General features: G+C 39.7%; 1 non-coding gene across 1 annotated transcript; it reads right to left on the bottom strand.

Annotated features, from left to right (window-relative positions):
- Window positions 1-7,574: 7,574 nt before the first annotated feature.
- Window positions 7,575-7,681, bottom strand: LOC141604382 (small nucleolar RNA R71). The gene has a single exon (XR_012526084.1). It is a non-coding gene; the product is annotated as a small nucleolar RNA R71 (small nucleolar RNA).
- Between the last annotated feature and the right edge of the window lie 8,197 nt (window positions 7,682-15,878).

Genomic DNA, 15,878 nt, shown 5'->3' with positions numbered 1-15,878 from the left:
AAATCGGAACTCCAATGAAAGAAGAAAATTGAAGATGCTCCATTCAAAGAGCAAGTGAATTGTGACAAGGAGAGCTTGCAAAGCTCATCAAAATCAATCAAGGAAGAAGAGGATGGCCTCATTGGCCAAGAGAAGAAATTGGGAGAGTTGTCTCCATCTAAGCAAGAGATTTTCAATGATCAACTTAATGAAGTTTGTGGTCTTTGGGACGACGAATTTGAAGGGATTTTTAATCCCTACATTGGTAATGCCATCGATCAAGACCAACAACAAGGGCCAAGGTCTATTGAAGACCTCTACCATGATAATGAACAAGCCTTTGATTACTTCTTCAAGGTGTTGAGCAACATCAACAACACCTTGGACATGCCCCCTTGACATCTCATCAAGAATGAGAGTTTGGTGGAGTCCTCCCTAAACCACCACTTGTAAATATTTCTAACTCCCTAACTTACATTTCAATTTTTGTATTGCATTTTTGTCATCTTTGGATATTTATTTACTTTGATCAAAATAATTGTCAAGTTTGAGAGAAGTGAGGGAGGGACTAACAATTTCAATTGATATGTAGTGCTTTTGGCTTAGTGTGGGGATGACAATTGCCTAGGCTATCCATGCCTTAGTAGTGCCCCCACAATGAAGAACACAAGACTTGAAGAAATAATGGAAGAATGGTAAGGGAAATGCATTGTGCACGGATGGAACTGAATCCGTGTACACAGGGGAAGAATCCGAGCGGATTCCACAGAATCCGCCCGTCTTAAAGAATCCGAGCGTATTGCAGAAAAGACGCCCGTCCTGAACTGAGCTGAATTTTGAAAATTTCTTGACTGTGACTGAATCCGGGCGTCCTGAGTAGAAATCCGCCCGTCTGAGAAGAATCCGCCCGTCTTGAAAGAAAGACGTCCGTCTTTGCAGTTGAGGAAAACAAGCAAAATTTTCTGGACTGAAATTCGTCCGTCTTTAAGCAAATCCGCCCGTCCCGTGTCAAGCAAATCCGAGCGTCTTCCTCAGAATCCGCCCGTCTTTAGGCGAGTTTTGTAAAGCCCATAAAGAGCAGAATCCGCACGGATTGGGCAGAATCCGCACGGATTGCCCCTGCAGATTCGAAAATTTCGGTCTCTTTAAAACCCCTCCCACCTTCAATCATTCATTCATTCACTCATAAACACTACCCACAACATCAAAACCCTCATCCTCTCCATCACAAAAACAAAAACCCTCAACAACATTCACCAAAAACAAATCAAACCATCCTTCCAACAACAAATCAATCAATCCTTCTTCATCAAAAATCAAAACCAAACACAAAATCTTCAACCTTTGAGTCGATTTTTGATTTCATAAAGGCAAAGCCTTTCACCTTCAAATCGATTTGGGTATACTACAAATTGAAGATTTTTCATTCTTTTCTTGGTTAGTTCATCAATGGCAAGGACTAAGGGAGAAACAAAGGCAACAAAGGCACCAAAGGCTAAGGTACTCTCACAAAGGCAAAAGGCTCTTCAAACAAAAAAAGCATTGGCTATGGTGGTAGCAACACCAAACTTGGAAGTGCTACAACAATAACAACCTTCTATGGGAGCAACAACACCTTCTACTCCGGTAATTGATCAACTCTTGCATTATCCGGAGGTAACTTTTATTTCCGATACCCATAGAAATAACTTTGTCAAGTTTGCTATGAAGTCATTACAATCCACCAAATTTATATGTGAAGACACCTTAGAAAAATTGGGTGTTCTTGAGCAAACTAGAGCCTTTTTCAATGTCATGGGATTGAAGAAATTGTTTGAAACAAAGGAGTTGACATACCCCTCCCTTACCTTGGAATTTTTAAGTTCTTTGAAAGTCACCAAAGTTGAGAATAGAATCTCGAGTTTCGTCTAGCTAATGTTAGTAGACGCATTACCTTTAGGGAATTGAGTGAAATTTTGGGTCTTAGTGATGAACCAAGTTATTTCAAGAATTATGGAAAGTATGACCCCGAACCTTTTTGGGAGGCAATCTCCGGGAAGAAATTTGAGGATTTTCATGCGAGTCGTGCTCTTTTGGTCCACCATCCGGGCATAAGAGTATGGCACAAGATCGTGGGTAACACCATAATTGCTAGGAAAGATACCAATCATTTCACAAAACTTGATTTTATTCTCCTTGAATCGGCTTTGATCATCCTTACAATTCTTTGAGGCTCTTGGTAGATAGATGGCTCAACATTGATTGTGGGAAGAAGGGCACAACCGTTATTGTCAATGGCGGCCTAGTCACTATCCTAGCAAAGCACTTTGATCCTAACTTCAATAAGGATAACAAGTACAAAGTAAAGGAGGGTGGCCATCTTGTTGATATGCATACTATGATACACAAGTTCAAGTGGGTTGCCCATAACCCCCTTGACACTAAGTATGGATGGCTCACTAGCGAAGCTAGATCGTTCACCTTGCCTTCAAAGATTTGTCGTCTAAGTGTCCACCGGACCAATTATCTACTTCCCCTTTCTAAAGAGGCCGAGTACATCATTCAACAACAAAAGGGTGATCTTGAAATGCCCTCCTCTTCCATTGTCATACCACCTTACCCATTTGAGTATGAAGAGTTCAAGCCGGAAGGAGTGGAAGCTAGAAAAGATTATGTGACTCTTCTCATGCAAGCAATGCACAAGCAAGCCTTTGAAGATCGGAAAAATGCTTACTTGGCTCAATATCCACCCCTCCTACACTTAGCTAGGCAAGGACTACTTGATCCATCTTGTCCTTTGCCTAGTTGGGCGGATAGAGAAGTCCTATTTCCGGGTGCATCTAGGGTCATTTTGGGTGACAATGAGGTTGTTGGTAATCATGAAGAAGTTGATGACAACATTGATGAAAAAGCAAGTGAAGGATAAAAGGATGGTGAAGATGATGATGAGGAAGATGAGGAAGAAAGTGAAGAAACAAATGACAAGGGAAGTGGCAATGTGACCACTTCTAATGAGGGAAGTGATGGTGATAGCATGATGGAAGATTAGCAAACCTTGGAGACTCCTACCCTCTCATGGTTTGTCTATTTCTCTCTTTGTATTTTCATTAATTTTGATCATTGTTGGAGTAGTCCTAGCACCATTAGAGGACTCACACCTCGGTACCATTGAGGTGTTCTCATTTTATTGTTCCCATTTTCAAAATCCAAAATGACAAATTAGTTTCATGCATAGCATAGTGTGTGCATGAACTACACCCATCCTTGGACATTAGCAATAGTGTCTCACTCGGTTTGGGGAAGTTAATGCATACACAACGGGAGGTAATCTAAATTATCCTCTCCGTCATAACAAAAACCATGCATCATGTAGTGTAGCTTAGTGTAGATTGCATTTAGTATAGAAATCATGCATCATCTTTGCATAATTTCCATCATTTTTGCCATTGAGGACAATGCCCATATTAGTGTGGGGATGGGAATTCTAACATTTAACTTTTATTCAAAAACCCAAAAAAATTGAAAAATCTCAAAAATCATAAAAATTTGAAAATTGAAAACCCAAAAACATGTTTATTTCCTTTTGTAGTCTTGTATATATTGTCTTGTATATATTGTGTTTGTTCTATCCTTGTTCACATTGATTGACTACGCCACATCCGAGTCATGAGGATATTGAAGACCGCATGGTATAATCTCTCCAATCTCCTTTTTCCTCTTTATGTTAATGACTATGTGGCTTTATTTTGATTGATGCGGTATAACAATGTGAATTTAGGACTTGCATTTAGTTTATATGTCATATTAGTTGATAGAATCACTTGCATTTGGATGTTTATATTAGTTGCATCATGGCATGTAGTCGCATGTTAGAAATGTTTTGAAAAATGCCTATTTAGGAACTTTGACAAGAGCAACTAAGCCATTACAAATACTTGTTCAACTTAAGACTTTGCCTACTAGAATGGTTGTAAAACACCCTAGATAGTGTCATACTAGTGTCTTTTGACCCATGACCCAAGGCCTAGTCAAAGGTTTGCATGTGAGTCACCTATCCAACCCCGTGATGCGATGTGGACTTGGTTAACTTGTCTAGGTGACCTTGTTTGACCTTGTGGTAAGGCAACCCAAAAATATTTTCTATCAATAAGCTTGAAGTGCTCATTTCAAAGAAATTTTGTCATGTGGAAGTAATGTAATGCCAAGGAAACCTCAAATGTTATGAATTGTTGAAAGTTGAGAAATTTAAGTTGTTTTGATGGAGGCGTACCACTTCGATGTGCTTTGGTGCGGGATCCATTGAATTGGGCCCCCATACGGTTGTGAATTCGACCGCCCAGAGACAGAGTGACTATCACCCCGAAAAGCTATTGTCTAGAGGTTAACCGGTTGCCTAATAAGCGATTGGCGAAAGCAAAGGACACTAGCCCGGAAAGGACAAACCCCATCTTAAATTTTTGAAATGTGAAAGTGAAATGAGGACAATTTTGAATACTAGTCATATCCACCCATTGTGAATAAAGATTTGAGCATTTCATTCCCAAAAAGCCTTTTGTCAAGCCACTTGGTCGAGTTTGGGACGATCCATGACCTTTACTTTTGTAGAGAATTCGAGACTTGTCATGTCATATGCTACTAGCATCATAGGGATCATCATTCCACCACCATCCGATCGCTCTTGACGAAAGCATTTGGAAATTGAGGACGAAAGTAGTCTAGTTTAACACCATTTGGAGGTGATTTAGTGCCATCCTCTTAGACTTAGTAATTTGTTGAACTAGTATTTGTGAAGGATTACATGCTCTTAAATTTGTTCCTCTTTAGTGCCTCCGCCACTTGATGAGGAAGTGGCTATTCTTTTTGTAGATGCATCCATTATGTGTTTTTGTGTGCTTAAAGTCTGGATGTGTCGCCATTTTGGCAAGACCCACCTTGCCTTGCAAGAAGGCATCCTACCTCATGGTTGTCTTGTTGTGAGTTGAAGGGGCGGAGTGAGACCCGCTAATTGTCTCATATCGGCTATATTATTAGGATAGGTTAGTATTGGTCCTAGTCTTTGTCACCTCTTTACTCGGGACGAGCAAAGGTTCGGTTTGGGGATATTTGATGTGACCATAATTAGCGCATATTTAGCCCCCGAATTAGCCTTGTTCCTGATGTGACCATAATTGGCGCATATTTAGCCCCCGGATTACCATTGTTCCCATGCTTTTTAGTGCCTATTTGGGTCATTTCTTGTCTTTAGTTCTTTGTTTTGCATATTCTTTGAGATTTTGATCCCTTGGTAGGAAAGGAGTAAGAATCTTGCATTTTCATGGCAAAACGAGGCTAAATTGATTGTATTCAATGACCAAGCATCAAGAAGAGACAAGACTAGAAGGCCTTTGTACATATTATAGTAAAAGAACAATGTTGAGAAAGGATCCTTGCGTCCCCAAGGAAATCCCCAAGGAATTTATGAAGAAAAGGGAAGAAAAGAAGAAGAATTGAAGCTGACCAACATTCCGAACGGATTGTAGACAATCCGCCCGTCCAGCCAGCACAATCCGAGCGTCCCTCCTTGGAATCCGCTCGGATTCCCCCTCAACAATCCGAGCGTCCCTCTCCTGAATCCGCTCGGATTGCACAGCCCAAATCCGGCCGTCCCGACTCTAATCCGCACGGATTCACAAAGACGGATTTCATTCTTCAAGCTACGAAAAGAGAAGCCCTTCTCTCAGAAAATACCGGGTCCTCCTTGCTCAACTTAAAAAGTGTAATTACTAGTTTAGCCCTTAGTTAACCCTAATGCATCCTCCCTAATTTTCACTATAAATACCCCATTAGGCTAATTAGAGGAGCATGTTCTTCTTATCAATATTTAGAGTAGTTAATATCAATCAAATCTCTCTTCAATATTGTAATCAAGTATTAATCAAGTTTTAATCCAAGTTTTAGTTCTTTAATCTCTCTCTTGTTCTTCCTTTATTTTGGGTAATTAGAAGATTATTGGGTTTATTGGGAGATTGACAACCTTCCATCAATCATCAAGTTCTTCTATTATTCTTTGCATTATTATTTTGGAATCATTAGTAGGTATAATCTCTTAATCCCTTTTTAATTATTGTTAATTACTTTCATTTATTCATCATGTTTCATATTGTTGGTATGATTGACAACCTTGCTAGCATGATCAACATGATAATGAGTGAGTAGTCTCTTAGCTAGGGTTTAATGGGTGATTAGGGGAAACCAACATGGGGGATGATTCATGCTTAAATCAATATGCTTTCATATCTTATTTGCTTGCTTGTTTTGATCTTAATACATGCACATGTTATATTTGATGAAATGCTAAGCCTATGAATCCTTGCATTTACTATCATCTCCTATCTTTTCAATGAGACTTGTAAGACATAACCCAACTCGAGTCTTGTTAGACCATGCATGTGTTGAGTAGGAAAGATTAAGTCGACTTGTAGGTGTTGTACAATCTAATCGATTCGGCTCCGGGACCCAAACTTTCCTAGGATTGTAAGACATAACCCAACTCAATCCATCACAACAATAATTGCTTGCTTATAATTTGAGAACATGTTTGTATGATCATATCCCATGATTCCCCTATGAACCCATGACACCCTAGTGCTTTTAATCAATTGTTTACACCCCTTATTTTATTCATCTTGCTTGTTTATTTTCATTGTTATTCTAGTTTAGTGACCTTCTAGACCAACCCAATTTGTGACACCCCTAGACACTACTAGTTACAATAGAATTCTCATTTCAATACCCGTCCCTTGGGATCCGACCTTTACTTGCCTCTTTACTAATTGTAGAGTTGTTTGTGAAGTATAAATTGTGTTTTGTATCGACCATTGACCAACGAACACATATACTTAATTGTGAACACCAAATGGACTCGATCAAAAATGGCGCCGTTGCCGGGGACGGTGTTTAATTGATTTAAGATTTCTTTTATTGTTATTAGTTGTGTCTTTTTCACCTTGGGGAAGTAAAACTCCTCAAGGTTTGTTCTAATTGTTTTTGAGTTGTTTGATATTTTGCATGTCTAGAAGGTTACAAGGTGATTTGTTACCTTTTGACCGTGAAATCGAAAGAACCTTGACGAATAATAGGAGACTTGTTAGGAGGAATTTGAGAGGTGTTGGTGAAGTTGTTCAACCCACTAGTGAGTTTGTCAATCCTTTCGCAATAGAAGGAGAAGAGAACCCATTAAACAATACCACACAAAATCCACCTACAATGCCTAAATTCTCGTCACACTCTATACCCACCGAGGAGAATCTACCAAATGGTACTCCTACACCACAACATCTAACCGGAAATTTTATTGCCAAGTCCGCCTTCATCCAATTAGTTGAGAGGAGCCAATTTGGGGGATGCCTAGTGAAGACCCTCATTCTCATATGGAAACCTTTTGCGATTATTGTGATGCTATCTCTCAAACGGGCGTGACTCAAGACCAAATTAGATGGGTCTTATTTCCTTTTTCATTAATCGGCACCGCAAAGCAATGGTTGAAGGGCCTTGATAAGGCCACCCTTGGAATAGATTCTTGGAAGAAGTTAGCTCTAGCTTTCTACAAAAAATTCTACCCACCGGAAAAGACTAACATGCTAAGAGCTCAAATTACGGGTTTTAAGCAAAGGGATGAAGAATCTTTGTATGAAGCTTGGGAGCGGTTCAAAGGTGTTTGTCGCTCATGTCCTCATCATGGACTTAGCGAATGGTTTTTGGTACAACAATTTTGGAATGGTTTATATGAAGATTCAAGGAACATTCTCAATATGGGATCAAATGGAATGTTCACCGAAGTTGATGACAATCAAACATGGAACAAGATTGAGGAAATGGCGGTCCATAGTTCACAATATAGTAGACCTCGCAAGGCTACTAGAGGAGGAAAGTATGAAGTGGACTCCGTTACTCAATTGGGTGCTCAACTTAGTGCTCACATTGACACAATCAACTTGAAGTTTGAACAAGCTATGGCTAGACTTGAGGAAAACTCGAAATCATCAAAGCATCATGTCAATGCCTTGACGGCATCCTCATCAATCCCAAGTGGGATATGTGAGAATTGTGGAACTTTGGGTCATGACCCAAGTGAGTGTAGGGGAACAACCGAACAAGTTAATGCTTTCCAAGCTTACAAAAGTGGTACCCTTATTCAAATTTTTACAATGAAAACACCAAGTTCCATCCAAATCTCTCATACAAAAGCCAAAATGTTCAAAACCCTCAAACAACATACACTCCACCACCCATGAGAAACCAAAATCAAAGACCCTTTTACAATCAAAACCAAGGTTACCAAAATCAAAATCCATACAATCACCAAAATGACCAAGGTTTTGATGTCCAAAAAGCGGTCCTCCAAATGCAAAAGAATCAACAAGAATTTTTCACTCAAATGCAAAAAGATAGCCAAGCAAAAGACACCACCATCAACAACATTCTAGCTCACACCAAGATGTTGGAAACACAATTGACTCAACTAGCATCTTCAAGCTCACAAAGACAAAAGGGGCAATTACCACCTCAAAGTAATCCCCCTAGACATGAAACGGTTAGTGCCATTCACTTGAGAAGTGGTACAAGGTATGAGGCACCGAAGAAGCAAGTTGAGGATGAAGTTGTGCAAGCTAGTGAAAAGGAAGAAATTGTGCAAAGCCCCAAAGAAGGGGAATCATCAAAAGAAGAAAGTTCAAAGAAAAATGAAGACAAGGCCAAAGATAAGGAACCCATTGTGATTAGACTTCTTTTTCCAAGTCGTCAAGCCAAGCCCAAATTTGATGATCAACTTGGAACGTTCATGGAGATTGTGAAGAATTTAGAAGTCTCAATTCCTTTCACGGAATTAATCAATCACGTTCCGGCCTATGCAAAGTATATGAAAGATATCCTCACAAAGAAAAAGTCGATCCGGAAACTTGAGACTATCGCCTTCACTAAGGTGAGTAGTGCAATACTTCAAGTGAGTTCACCTCCAAAGTTAAAGGATCCGGGAAGCTTCTCAATACCGTGTACCATTGGCGACACGACGATCAACAAAGCCTTATGTGATCTCGGGGCTAGTGTGAGTGTCATGCCGTACTCGGTGAGTAAAAGGTTGGGAATGGGAGAGCTTAAATGCACCAATATCACACTCCAAATGGCCGATAGATCGACGAAGACACCATTAGGGATATGGGAAGATGTCCCCGTGCGAATTGGGAAGTTTTTTATCCCGGTGGACTTTGTCATTGTTGATATGGAGGAAGATTCCAACATTCCTATCATCTTAGGAAGACCTTTCCTACACACCGCCGGTGCGGTGATTGATGTGAAATATGGAGAGCTCACTCTAGAAGTGGGAGATGAAAGCATAACTTTTAATCTTGACAAAACCATGAGAGCTCCTCGTTTACATGAGCCATGTTTCATGATCGATCATTTTAGCCGAAAAGATGAAAGGAAGAAATCGGAACTCCAATGGAAGAAGAAAGATGAAGATGCTCCATTCAAAGAGCAAGTGAATTGTGACAAGGAGAGCTTGCAAAGCTCATCAAAATCAACCAAGGAAGAAGAGGATGGCCTCATTGGCCAAGAGAAGAAATTGGGAGAGTTGTCTCCATCTAAGCAAGAGATTTTCAATGATCAACTCAATGAAGTTTGTGGTCTTTGGGACGACGAGTTTGAAGGGATTTTTAATCCCTACATTGGGCATGCCATCGATCATGATCAACAACAAGGGCCACGGTCTATTGAGGACCTCTACCATAATAATGAACAAGCTTTTGATTACTTTTTCAAGGTGTTGAGCAACATCAACAACACCTTGAACATGCCCCCTTGACATCTCATCAAGAATGAGAGTTTAGTGGAGTCCTCCCTAAACCACCACTTGTAAATATTTCTAACTCCCTAACTTACATTTCAATTTTTGTATTGCATTTTTTGTCATTTTTGGATTTTCATTTACTTTGATCAAAATAATTATCATGTAAGAGAGAAGTGAGGGAGGGACTAACGACTTCAATTGATGTGTAGTGCCTTACCTTAGTGTGGGGATGGGAATTGCCTAGGCTATTCATGCCTTAGTAGTGCCCCCACAATGAAGAACACAAGAAATGAAGAAGAATGGAAGAATGGTAAAGGGAAATGCATTGTGTGCGAATGGAATGAATCCGGGTACAAAGGACCAGAATCCGAGCGGATTGTACCAAATCTGCCCGTCTTCAACAATCCGAGCGTCCTGCTGAGAAGACGCCCGTCCTGAGCTGAGCTGAAAATTGAAAATTTCTTGACTGTTGAAGAATCCGAGCGGATTTCCGGAAAGACGCCGTCTCATAGAATCCGTCCGTCTTGTGAAGAAGACGCCGTCTTTGCATTTGAAGAAAACAAAGAAATTTCTCTGGACTGAAATCCGTCCGTCCTGCAGCAAATCCGCCCGTCCCATCACAGAAGAATCCGAGCGGATTCCCCAGAATCCGCCCGTCTTTAGGCGAGCTTCTGAAAACTTTCAAGCTGCAGAATCCGCACGGATTGGGCCTAATCCGCACGGATTGCCCTGCGTTTTCGAAAATTTCGACTTCTTTAAATACCCTCCCACCTTCATTCCTTCCTTCATTCATTCATAAACACTACCCACAACATCAAAACCCTCATCCTCTCCATCACAAAAACAAAAACCCTCAACAAAATCCACCAAAATCAAATCAAACCATCCTTCAAACAACAAATCAATCACTCCATCTTCAATAAAAATCAAAACCAAGAACAAAATCTTCAACCTTTGAGTCGATTTTTGACTTCATAAAGGCAAAGCCTTTCACCTTCAAATCGATTTGGGCATTCTACAAATTGAAGATTTTTGACTCTTTTCTTGGTTAGTTCATCAAATGGCAAGAACAAAGGGAGCAACAAAGGCACCAAAGGCAAAGGCTCTCTCTCAAAGGCAAAAAGCTCTCCAAACAAAGAAAGCTTTGGCAATGGTGGTATCAACACCAAACTTGGAAGTGCAACCACAACAACAACAAATTTCTATGGGAGCATCACCTTCTACTCCGGTAATCGATCAACTCTTGCATTATCCGGAGGTAACTTTTATTTCCGATACCCATAGAAATACATTTGTCAAGTTTGCTATGAAATCAATTCAATCCACCAAATTCATATGTGAAGATGCCTAGGAGAAATTGGGTGTTCTTGAACAAACAAAAGCCTTTTTCAATGCCATGGGTTTGAAGAAATTGTTTGAAACAAAGGAATCAACATACCTATCCCTTGTCTTGGAATTCTTAAGTTCTTTAAAATTTACCAAAGTTGAGGATAGGGAAAATCTTGAGTTTCGTCTAGCTAACATTAGTAGACGCATTACCTTTAAGGAATTAGGTGAAATTTTGGGTCTTAGCGATGAATCGAGATATCTTAAGCATTATGGAAAGTATGACCCCGAGCCTCTTTGGGAGGCAATCTCCGGGAAGAAATTTGATGATTTTCATGCTTGTCGTGCTCTTTTGGTCCATCATCCGGGCATAAGAGTATGGCACAAAGTTGTGGGAAATACCATAATTGCTAGGAAAGACACCAATCATTTCACAAGACTTGATTTTATCCTCCTTGAATCGGCTTTGAATGTCGGAAGAATCCATACCAAGCCTTTCAATTCTTTGAGGCTATTGGTTGATAGATGGCTTAATGTTGATAATGGGAAGAAGGGTACAACCGTTATTGTTAATGGCGGCCTAGTCACGGTCCTAGCCAAGCACTTTGATCCTAATTTCAATAAGGATAGCAAGTACAAGGCAAAGGAAGGTGGCCATCTTATTAATATGCACATTATGATTAACAAGTTCAAGTGGGTTGCCCATAACCCCCTTGACACTAAATATGGATGGCTAACAAGTGAAGCTAGATCGTTCACCTTACCCTCGAAGATTTGTCGTCTAAGTGTCCACCGGACCAACTATCTACTTCCCCTATCCGAAGAAGCCGAGTACATCATTCAACAACAAAAGGGTGATCATGAAACCCCCTCCTCTTCCATTGTTATACCGCCTTACCCCTTTGTGTATGAAGAGTTCAAACCGGAAGGAGTTGAAATTGGGAAAGACTATGTCACTCTTCTTATGCAAGCCATGCACAAGCAAGCTTATGAAGATCGGAAGAATGCATATTTGGCTCAATATCCTCCCCTTCTACATTTAGCTAGGCAAGGACTCCTTGATCCATCTTGTCCTTTGCCTAGTTGGGCGGATAAAGAAGCCTTGTTTCCGGGTGCATCTAGGGACGTGGTGGAAGATAATGAGGTTGTTGGAAATGGTGAAGAAATTGATGATAATGTTGAGGAAGAAGCAAGTGGAGATGTAGAAAGAGATGGTGAAGATGATGATGAACAAGATGAGGAAGAAAGTGAAGAAGAAAGTGCCAAGGAAAGTGGCAATGTGACCACTTCTCATGAGGGAAGTGATGATGATGATAGCATGATGGAGGACTAGCAAGCCTTGGAGACTCCTACACTCCCATGGTTTGTGTCTATATCTCTTTGTATTTTATTTCATTTTGATCATTGTTGGTTTAGTCCTAGCAACATCAAAGGACTCACACCTCGGTACCATTGAGGTGTTCTTTATTGTTCCCATTTGTAAAATCCAAAATGACAATCTAGTTTCATGCATAGCATAGTGTGTGCATGAACTACCCCAATGCTTTGACATTAGCAATAGTGTCTCATTTGGTTTGGGGAAGTTGATGCATACACAACGGGAGGTAATCTAAATTATCCTCTCCGTCATAACAAAAACCATGCATCATGTAGTATAGCTTAGTGTAGAATTGCATTTAGTATAGAAATCATGCATCATCTTTGCATAATTTCCATCATTTTGGCCATTGAGGACAATGCCCATATTAGTGTGGGGATGGGAATTCTAACACTTAACTTTTATTCAAAAACCCATAAAAATTGAAAAAATTCAAAAACCATAAAAATTTGAAAAATTGAAAACCCAAAAACAAGTTCATTTCCTTTGTATATATTGTCTTGTATATATTGTGTTTGTTTTATCCTTGTTCACTTTGATTGACTACGCCACATCCGAGACATGAGGATATTGAAGACCGCATGGTATGATCTTTCCAATCTCCTTTTCCCTCTTTATGTTAATGACTATGTGGCTTTATTTTGATTGATGCGGTAAAAACAATGTGAACTTAGGATTGCATTTAGTTTATATGACATATTAGTTGGTAGAAACATTTGCATTAGGATGTTTATATGCTAGTTGCATCATGGAATGTAGTTTGCATGTTAGAAAAATTTTGCGAAACCGTCTACTTGGGAAGCTTGACAAGTGTATATAGGCCCTAGTAGATGCTTTTTATTCTTAAGACTCTGCTTGTTAGAATGCTTGTAAAACACCCTAGGATGTGTCATGCTAGTATCCTTTGACCCATGGTTTAAGGCCTAGTCAAGAGTACCTTGTGGTGTGATAACTCCTTGGCTACCGTTTATTCCAAGGTGACCCTTGAAACCATGCATACATCTATCATTCATCCATGTTCTACCATATTTTTGTCATCAAAGGGAATGGGCACAAAAAGAAATTGTTCAAAAATTTGAGTTCAATGAAATGAAAAGTGAAAGAAAGTTTGCAAAAATGCATCAAAAGAAAAGAGGAGCAAAAATAGACTCCTAAAGCTTCAAATACAAGGCACCCTCGTTACTAATTGGGGTGACTTTGAAAATGTTCAAAAAGAAATGCAAAAAAGTTGTCAAGTATTGAAATGCCAAAAATCAAAAAGAAATGGCAAGAAAGTGTTCTCAAATGTCAAATGCCACATGAAATTGCGGGGAAAAACAAAAACAAAAGCAAACTCCCAAAATGAAACTCAAATATCTATTGATCCCTTCATCCATCGTATCCATTTTTGTGCATGGTAGAGAGGGGACGACCCTTCTTCTTGTCTAGGCAAGAGGGGGAATTCCGCGATCCTCCAGTGTTTCTAACACCATAAGGAGCCTATTCTTGACGAAAACATTTAACGATTGAGGACAAAGGTACCCTAGCTTGACACAACTTGGAGGTGATTTATTGGTATCCTTCTAGGCTTAGTAGTTTGAATAAATTGCATCTATGAAGGATTGTGTACCCTTGAATTGCTTCCCTTGTAGATAATTTCCGCCACTTAGATGAGGAAAGTGGCTATTCTTTTTGTAGATGCATCCATTATGTGATTTTATGTGCTTTAATGTTTGGATGTGTCGCCATTTTGGCAAGACCCACCTTGCCTTGCAAGAAGGCATCCTACCTCATGGTTGTCTTGTTGTGAGTTGAAGGGGCGGAGTGAGACCCGCTAATTGTCTCATATCGGCTATTATTATTAGGATAGGTTAGTTTTGGTCCTAGTCTTTGTCACCTCTTTACTCGGGACGAGCAAAGGTTCGGTTTGGGGATATTTGATGTGACCATAATTGGCGCATATTTAGCCCCCGAATTACCATTGTTCCCATGCTTTTTAGTGCCTATTTGGGTCATTTCTTGTCTTTAGTTCTTTGTTTTGCATATTCTTTGAGATTTTGATCCCTTGGTAGGAAAGGAGTAAGAATCTTGCATTTTCATGGCAAAACGAGGCTAAATTGATTGTATTCAATGACCAAGCATCAAGAAGAGACAAGACTAGAAGGCCTTTGTACATATTATAGTAGAAGAACAATGTTGAGAAAGGATCCTTGCGTCCCCAAGGAAATCCCCAAGGAATTTATGAAGAAAAGGGAAGAAAAGAAGAAGAATTGAAGCCGACCAACAATCCGAACGGATTGCGGACAATCCGCCCGATCCAGCCCGGCCAAAGACAATCCGAGCGTCCCTCCTTGGAATCCGCTCGGATTCCCCTACAACAATCCGAGCGTCCCTCTCCTGAATCCGCTCGGATTTGCACAAATCCGGCCGTCCCGACTCTAATCCGCACGGATTCCTGCACAGCACGGATTTCATTCTTCAAGCTACGAAAAGAGAAGCCCTTCTCTCAGAAAATACCGGGTCCTCCTTGCTCAACTTAAAAAGTGTAATTACTAGTTTAGCCCATAGTTAACCCTAATGCATCCTCCCTAATTTTCACTATAAATACCCCATTAGGCTAATTAGAGGAGCATGTTCTTCTTATCAATATTTAGAGTAGTTAATATCAATCAAATCTCTCTTCAATATTGTAATCAAGTATTAATCAAGTTTTAATCCAAGTTTTAGTTCTTTAATCTCTCTCTTGTTCTTCCTTTATTTTGGGTAATTAGAAGATTATTGGGTTTATTGGGAGATTGACAACCTTCCATCAATCATCAAGTTCTTCTATTATTCTTTGCATTATTATTTTGGAATCATTAGTAGGTATAATCTCTTAATCCCTTTTTAATTATTGTTAATTACTTTCATTTATTCATCATGTTTCATATTGTTGGTATGATTGACAACCTTGCTAGCATGATCAACATGATAATGAGTGAGTAGTCTCTTAGCTAGGGTTTAATGGGTGATTAGGGAAACCAACATGGGGAATGATTCATGCTTAAATCAATATGCTTTCATATCTTATTTGCTTGCTTGTTTTGATCTTAATACATGCACATGTTATATTTGATGAAATGCTAAGCCTATGAATCCTTGCATTTACTATCATCTCCTATCTTTTCAATGAGACTTGTAAGACATAACCCAACTCGAGTCTTGTTAGACCATGCATGTGTTGAGTAGGAAAGATTAAGTCGACTTGTAGGTGTTGTACAATCTAATCGATTCGGCTCCGGGACCCAAACTTTCCTAGGATTGTAAGACATAACCCAACTCAATCCATCACAACAATAATTGCTTGCTTATAATTTGAGAACATGTTTGTATGATCATATCCCATGATTCCCCTATGAACCCATGACACCC

The sequence above is a fragment of the Silene latifolia genome, chromosome 9 (assembly GCF_048544455.1).
Source record: "Silene latifolia isolate original U9 population chromosome 9, ASM4854445v1, whole genome shotgun sequence".
Taxonomy (NCBI): Eukaryota; Viridiplantae; Streptophyta; class Magnoliopsida; order Caryophyllales; family Caryophyllaceae; genus Silene; species Silene latifolia.
This window is presented reverse-complemented; position numbering and strand designations above follow the sequence as displayed.